General features: G+C 39.0%; 1 protein-coding gene and 1 long non-coding RNA gene across 4 annotated transcripts in view; both read left to right on the top strand.

The window, feature by feature from the left end:
- SGCD (sarcoglycan delta) overlaps positions 1-7,594 on the top strand; it is a 562,593-nt gene that overhangs the window by 118,988 nt on the left and 436,011 nt on the right. The window lies entirely within an intron of this gene.
- Positions 6,094-7,594, top strand: part of LOC138172733 (uncharacterized) — a 3,048-nt gene continuing 1,547 nt past the window's right edge. Inside the window, exon 1 of the long non-coding RNA XR_011171234.1 lies at positions 6,094-6,313. This is a non-coding gene — a long non-coding RNA (uncharacterized lncRNA). The remainder of the gene's footprint in view (positions 6,314-7,594) is intronic.

The raw sequence follows: 7,594 nt of genomic DNA, 5'->3' as shown, positions 1-7,594 counted from the left end.
TCTCTCTCTCTCTCTCTCTCTCTCTCTCTCTCTCTCTCTCTCTCTCTCTCTCTCTCTCTCTCTCTCTCTCTCTCTCTCTCTCTCTCTCTCTCTCTCTCTCTCTCTCTCTCTCTCTCTCTCTCTCTCTCTTTCTCTGTTATTCATAGGAAAATATGTGATCTTTACATTTGGAGGTAGGAGTTAAATGGACCTATACAATGCTACAATTAAACTTTCTTCCAAATTCATCCAGAATTTACTCTCTGAAGGATTAGGGGAAAATAGAACCGTGTTAACCACTTGCTTCCTCCTTTTATCTTCAAAAGGTGTTTTTTTTTTCCTAATTAATTATATGGTACTATCCCCACTTCCATATTTATCAAAACAAATGATTAGATGCAGAAAACACAATTTCTCTTCATTCCAAACCCTATATTCTAGATATAATCACCATTTAATCATGTCTGCATTTTCTTTTTTTCCAAATTCTTTATTAACTTCTGATTTACATCATTCATTTCCGCCAGATTTTGAGTTACAAATTTTCTCCCCATATTCCCCTATCCACTGCCCCAAAATAGCAGCCCCACAGAATAGCCCCTCCTCCAATCTGCTCTCTCCCATATTTTCTCCCATACCCCTTTTGACTTTTCCAGTGGATCTCTATGCCCCAGTGCCTGTATATCTTATTTCCCGTTACATGTAAAATAGTATTAATAATATATATATATATATATATATATATATATATATATATATTTAAGATTTGATTTTAAAACTTTGAATTCCATATTGATTCTCTTCCTCCCTTGTCACCCACCTTTACTGGGAAGATAAGCAGTTTAGTACAAATTGTACATGTATGGCTAATGCAAAACAATAACATAGCAGATATATTGTAAAAGACTGACTATATTTCCCTCCCTCCTATCCTACCTCCCACTTGTTCTATTCTCTGATTTGATCCTGTCACTTTTCAAAAGTGGGTGCTTCCAACTTCCTTCCCCACCCAGCCTGCCCTCCCTTCCATCATCCCCCCTCTCATTCCCTTTCCCCCCTACTCTCCTGGAGGGTGAGATACCCTATTTAGTGTGTATTTCATTCCCTCCTCAAGTCAAATTCAATGGGAATAAGATTAACCCATTCCCTTATGCCTTCCTATTCTTCCCCTTCATTGTAACCATTTTCCCTTGCCTCTTCTATATGAGATAGTTTACCCCATTCTGTCTCTGCCCAACTCCTCTCACTATATTCCTCTCTCACCTCTTAATTTCACCTTTGAAGTATCATTCCTTCCTGTTAAATTAGTCCTGTGCCCTCTATCTATGTATACCTGTAAACATATATACACATTCACATATGTATTCATATGCCCATATAGCCTCATATATAAACATATATATTTCTATTCCCTTCAACTACTGAGAAAAAGTTTCATAAGTTACAATCATTGTTTTTCCATGTAGGAATGTTAATAGTTCAACTTTGATAAGTTCTTTATGATTTCTTTTCCCTGTTTACCTTCTCATGCTTCTCTTGTTTCTTGTATCTGAATGTCAAACTTTCTATTCAACTCTGGTTTTTTCATTAAGAATGCTTGAAAGTCCTCCATTCCACTGCATGACCATATTTTCCCTTGAAACATGATTCTCAGTTTTGCTGGGTCGGTGACTCTTGGTTTTAATACCAGCTCCTTTGACCTCCAGAATGTCATATTACAAGCCCTTCGATCCCTCAGTGTAGAAGCTGCCAGATCCTGGGTTATCCTGATTGTGTTTCCACAATATTCAAATTGTTTCTTCTTGGCTGCTTGTAATATTCGCTCCTTAATCTGGGAATTTCTGAACCTGGCTATTATAATCCTAGGAGTTTTCTTTTTGTGATCTTTTTCAGGAGGTGATCGGTGGATTCTTTCAACCTCTATTTTGCCCTCTGGTTCTAAAACATCAGGGCAGTTTTCTTTGAGAACTTCCTAGAGGATGATTTCTAGGTTCTTACTTTGATCATGGCTTTCAGGTAGTCCAATAATTTTTAAATGATCTCTCCTGGATCTATTTTCCAGGTCAGTTGTTTTTCCCATGAGATATTTCACATTGCCTTCTATTCTTTCATTTGTTTAGATCTGTTTAACAACATCTTGATTTCTCATAAAGTCATTAGCTTCCTTTTGCTCCAGTCTAATTCTGAAGCAATGATTCTCCTCAGTTAGCTTTTGAGATTCTTTTTTCCATCTGACAAATTTGGCTTTTTCAGGCATTCTTCTCCTCATTGCCTTTTTGAGCCTCTTTTGCCACTTGAGTTACTCTATTTTTTAAGCTGTGATTTTCCTCAGTCAGGCTGTTGACTTTCATTTAGTAATTTTCTTGCATTGTTCTCATTTGTCTTCCCAATCTTCTTTTACCTGCTTCTTAAGGTCCTCTATGGCCTGTAACCAGCTCGTATTTTTCTTGGAAGTTTTTGATGCAGAAGTTCTGACTTCACTGTCTTCCTCCTGTTCCATGCTTTGCTCCATTTTGTCCCCAACATAGGAGTGTAATGTTGGAATCTTCTGTCTGCTTTGTTTCCTTTGCCTGGTCATGTTGCCCCTCAGTCACTTGACCCCTGGGCTTTTTGCCACAGTAGGACTCTGCCACCAGACAGTGGAGCTTTCGTCCCAAATGCTGGGGTTTTCTCAGATGCATGAATTATTAGATGGGTGCCCTCTCTGAGGTCTCCACATGCTCTGGCAAGCTGGACACATACCCCAGGACCTCCACCCTAGACTGTAATCCAGAACCAAGAAGGTTAAAGCAAGATTGATTACTCCTCAGACTGGTCCTTGGTCCCCCTACACTCTGTAGGCCAGGAGCTGAAGCTGCCACGTGGTGCTGGCTGTTTGTGCAGGTTTCTCAGTGCCTTCTAGCCCTGGGGGCAAAAGCCTCCCACTTACTGGGTCCCAAAGTCCATACTGCACTGACCTCTCACTTTGTCCTTTGTGTCTATGTGTTGATAAATCTGGAAATGGCCACAGCTGCTGTTGATATGAAGTCCCTCTGGCCACTGGCTGGTCAGGCCTGCCCTGGGATAAAGCCTGGGAGTGGGGCTGTGCTTGGCTCCCAGAGCACTGGCTCTCCGATTCCTGGTCTGCCAGGCTGTCCTCAATGGGAGGTTAGCTTCTCTGTGTCATTTTGTGGGCTCTGTAGCTCCAAAGTTTGTTCAGAGTCCCCTTTTTACATGGATTAGGGAAGGTGGCAGCCAGAGCCCATGGGGAGGTCCTGCTTCTACTCCACCATCTTGACTCCACCCCCCCCATGTCTGCATTTTCAAGAGAGGTGAAGGAATCCTTATAAGTGCGTTTTCCATATCATCTTTCTAAAAGTTGGATCCAGTCATAAAATGACAACATTTATTCAGTCTCTCAATAATTGTTTAATCTGTGCTAAATATTTGCACATTTCTTATGGATTTCCCCACCCTATCCATCATGTTCTGCCCCAAAATGTTGTCAGAATATTTTCAAAGGGAATGATTTGGATTAAAAATACTTGAGGGTGCTAGCTAGCATTGTAATGTGTCTTTTCAAAATCAATCAATAAATGATCAGTTAATAAAAAAACATATGTATATGCCAGTCAAATACATTTGGGTATACAGATACAAAGATGACTGCTCTCATAGAACTTACATTATATCAGGCAGTCAGAAAACACATGCAGAATGCAGTAATGAATGAATGAAAAAAATATTTAGAAGAGTATAGTCTCAGGGTGGGAACTTGAGTTCCAGGCCCAAGATACAGGCATCATGGCAGCTTGAAGATAGCCAATCAGTAGAGTGGAGTCTGGATCTAGGCTCGATATAGTGAATGCTCACCAATGAGACACAAAGAGTGGGGGGTTGAGTTCTGAATCAGAGTTAAAGGATAGCGTTCAGGGATATGTTATCTTACATATGGGTAGGAAGCAGTTATCTTTTGTTTTACTTTTCAAGTCATTTACTAATAAAGATCAAAAGTTGATAATTCAAAACAAAGCTTTGCAAAGTTTCTATCAGGGGATATTATGACAATGCTATTACCATGCAATTTTCTTTCTTTCTTTCTCTTTCTTTCTTTCTCTTTCTTTCTTTCTCTTTCTTCCTTCCTTCCTTCCTTCCTTCCTTCCTTCCTTCCTTTCTTTCTTTCTTTCTTTCTTTCTTTCTTTCTTTCTTTCTTTCTTTCTTTCTTTCTTTCTTTCTTTCTTTCTTTCTTTCTTTCTTTCTTTCTTTTTGTAAAGCAATTGGGGTTAAGTAACTTGCCCAAGGTTACATGGCCAATTTTGTGTGGGGGGGGAGGGGTGTTAAGTATCTGAGGCCCCAATCCCCCCTCTTCTCGACTCCAGGCCAGCACTCTTACTCACTGCGCCCCCTAGCCGCCACTACCGTGCAATTTTCAACCACTTAGGCAATACAACCAGTGCTTCTTAAATAAAGGGACACATATGTATATAATCTATCTATCTATCTATCTATCTATCTATCTATCTATCTATCTATCTATATCTATCTATCTATCTGATATATATATATATATACACACATATATATGTATGTATCTCTATAGCTATATATGTATTTGTGTGTGGTTTTATACATGTATGCATGTATATATATACATATATATATATTTACAGAATATATGAAGAGTATATATATCTTGTTCATGCAATAGAGTGCTGGATTTGGAAACAAGAAGACCCGAATTAAAATCTTGCTTCAGATATTTACATAGGTGTATGATCATGCGCAAGTCACTTAACTTTTCTCAGCCTCACTTAAATCATCTGTAAAATGTGAATAATACTAGCTTTTACCTCATAGGGTTGTTATAAGGGTACAATGAGATGATATATTTAAAGCACTCTGCAAATTCTAAGGTATATAAACACTAGCTATTAAATATAAAGAAAGACAGAGGGAAGAAAAGGAGTCTAGCATTTGGGGAAACCAAGAAAAGCCTCATGTAGAAGTTTAGGCTCTATTCTGAAGGAAAAGAAGGAAATGAAAATGAAACAGGCAAAAAAAAAACCCACCACCAATTAAATCATTTTTAAGTTTTGACGCAAACACATGCATACAATAGGAAGCAGAGAACTCCTGTGTCAATCAAGTGACAGGGCACTCTTTTTAATTCAAAGACCACAAGCCTATATTACTGATTTCTGACCAGTGTTATTTTTTGATAACATGAAGAACAGATCTAACCAGCCCCCCTCTAATATTGTAGAGTAACATCCTTCAAGGCTGTTGTCCATTCATCACTTAGATCTCCTGAAAGTAAGTGGCCTTTGCAGTATTTCATTCAATGTCATGTCAAGTATGTTTGTTTGTTTGTTCCTTTCAGAAATATTGAAAGACATTAGGCAGACTACACATGTACTCATGTCCTGATTCTGGATAAGGCAAAGGCCACAGTTGTTGTATTTCAATTTCTTATATTTTCTTATATCCCAAAACACTATTGTTGTTCATGGTTTGAACATGAAAAATGTGTTATGTGGGATACAGAGAGTTGAGAGAGAGAAGGGGGGGGGGGGAAGCACAATAAAAAAGAACACCCAGTTGGATTTGGCTTAATAGTGTAATATAAGCAGAAGTAAAACCAATCCCTAAATTTAATTTGGGATATATTACCACTGGCTTTTAGTTTGTTAACTTTCCAAATTCTGTTAACTGAAATATGTAAACCAAGCATATTTCTTTCATCTAATTTGTGATCACAAGTACTGCTGATTTGCATAAGAAATTTGATAGACAGTCAGAGATTATTGCACCTTTTAGGGGTGAAAAACTATTAGATGCTAATCTAATTGATAAAGGCATTACAGCTACTAAAGCTAAGGCGCTTAGCTCATCTCCACAAATCGCTATATTTAATGTAATTGATTGCATTCACAGTAGCCACCAAGATAATTTCTGTTACTACAGCAAGCCTCCTCTCTTGTTTTTATTACGTGTTATTATGGAGAAGATGGGCTTTTACAAATGCCACCTAGTTCAAATGACTGATCTTCTAGTAAAAACGAAACAAACAGGCAGCTAGAATGTTAACCAAGATGTCGCTGTGAAACTGGAGCTGAGAGAGACATTCGTCATTCCACGCTTGGCACTCGAGTTCATTTAACAAAGCACAGAACATCCATCACAGGTTCCAGGGGAAGCTCAGAGGCTTAGAGGGGGGACATGTGGCTACAGAAGTAGGACTTGAGGGCTAGATCTGCCCCTGAACTGCTGTGTGTAGCCTTGGACAAGGGATTTTCTGTTAGAGCCCTAGTCTACTTCTGGAAAGTGGAATTCCTGGCAACTATCTACTTCTGAGGTATAGTTAAAGAGAAAAATTAGGGGTGGTAATGGTAGTAGTGCTGGTTGTGGTGGTAGTGGTGGTAGTAATAGTAGTGGTGGTGGTGGTAGTAGTAGTGGTGGTGGTAGTGGTAGTAGTAGTGGTGGTGGTAGTGGTAGTAGTAGTGGTGGTGGTGGTGGTAGTAGTAGTAGTCATAGTAGTAGTAGTAATGGTAGTAGTAGGGGAGGTGCCAGTGATGTTAGCTAATTTTCATATAGTCCTTTAAGGTTTGCAACAACCTTATGTTTATTTTATCTTTGTGATAAGATAGATGCTATTATCATCCCCATTTTAAAGATGACGAAACTAAGGGTGGGAGAGTTGAGAGGACTTGCCCAGGACCACAGAGCCAGTAGTTTCTAAGGCAGGATTTAAGGTCAAGACATATTGACCTGAAATCCAACACTAGGCACGCAGTCATGTGGCTGCTCATTCGCGAAGTGATTGGTAAATGAAATGAAAGACACTAGATGAGCAAGAATTCAGAGTACAGACTTCAGAAGGGACCGCCAAGGGTCAGACTGCTGGAAGGATTCAACCTGCCAGTCTGTGGCTGACCCTGCTCATATGTAGTGCGCTTCCCAAGACTCCTCCTTCCCTGCCATCCCACATCCTACAATTATGGATGTGTGTGTGTTTGTGTGTGCGAACACACACACATATACATGCATACACACACATATATACATGTCTATGTGTGTGTGTGTGTGTGTGTATATATATATATATATATATATATATGTATTTCCTTTATATATTCTTTGTAGCAGATGGAACATTGGGTACAGCATAGAACTTGGAGTCAAGAAGACCTGAGTTTAAATCCTGCCTCAGACACTTACTACTTGTATTACTCTGGCCAAGTCACCTAACAGCTCTGTGACTCAGTTTCCTCATTGGTAAAATAAGTATCATAATAATATCAAATACATCACAGGGTTGTTAAGTTGTTTTCAGGAATAAATATTAACATTTGAAAAATATTTTATAAACCTTTGGGCTCTATATTAATTTTAATCATCATCATCGTTACTACTATTACATCATTACTAGTTTTACTCTAAGTGATAGCAGAGTGGCTAGAGAGATGATTTTGAAGTCTGGACAGTCTTTGTTCAATTTCTGCTTCTTACATACTAACAATATGACCCTCTGTGGTATCCAGCCTCTCAGGGCCTCAGGCAGATTTCTAAAGTCTCTCTCTCTCTCTCTCTCTCTCTCTCTCTCTCTCTCTCTCTCTCTCTCTCTCTCTCTCTCTCT

The sequence above is a fragment of the Petaurus breviceps genome, unplaced genomic scaffold (genome assembly GCF_028583685.1).
Source record: "Petaurus breviceps papuanus isolate PSGF00001 unplaced genomic scaffold, PetGlider_PUasm1.0 551, whole genome shotgun sequence".
Lineage (NCBI taxonomy): Eukaryota > Metazoa > Chordata > Mammalia > Diprotodontia > Petauridae > Petaurus > Petaurus breviceps.
The sequence above is the reverse complement of the archived record's forward strand: the minus strand, read 5'-3'. Positions and strand labels throughout refer to the sequence as shown.